The 357-nt window shown below is 58.8% G+C and overlaps 1 protein-coding gene across 1 annotated transcript in view; it reads right to left on the reverse strand.

Moving 5' to 3' along the window:
- The window catches only part of LOC110455239 (MOB kinase activator 3B-like), a 24,168-nt gene that overhangs the window by 16,778 nt on the left and 7,033 nt on the right, over positions 1 to 357 (reverse strand). The gene's annotated exons all lie outside the window — the stretch shown is intronic.

Raw genomic sequence — 357 nt, forward strand, 5'->3', positions numbered from 1 at the left:
GGAGGCACAGTTGTCTAGTGGTGGAACACCGGGCTCGTAACCGAAGGGAGGCACAGTAGTCTAGTGGTGGGACACCGGGCTCGTGACAGAAGGGAGGCACAATAGTCTAGTGTTGGGACACCGGGCTCATGACAGAAAGGAGGCACAGTAGTCTAGTGGTGGGACACCGGGCTTGTGACCGAAGGGAGGCACAGTAGTCTAGTGGTGGGACACCGGGCTTGTGACAGAAGGAAGGCACAATAGTCTAGTGTTGGGACACCGGGCTCGTGACAGAAGGGAGGCACAGTAGTCTAGTGGTGGGACACCGGGCTCGTGACCGAAGGGAGGCACAGTAGTCTAGTGGTGGGACACCGGGCT

This window comes from Mizuhopecten yessoensis, unplaced genomic scaffold, assembly GCF_002113885.1.
Source record: "Mizuhopecten yessoensis strain PY_sf001 unplaced genomic scaffold, ASM211388v2 scaffold8183, whole genome shotgun sequence".
In the NCBI taxonomy this organism is placed as follows: domain Eukaryota; kingdom Metazoa; phylum Mollusca; class Bivalvia; order Pectinida; family Pectinidae; genus Mizuhopecten; species Mizuhopecten yessoensis.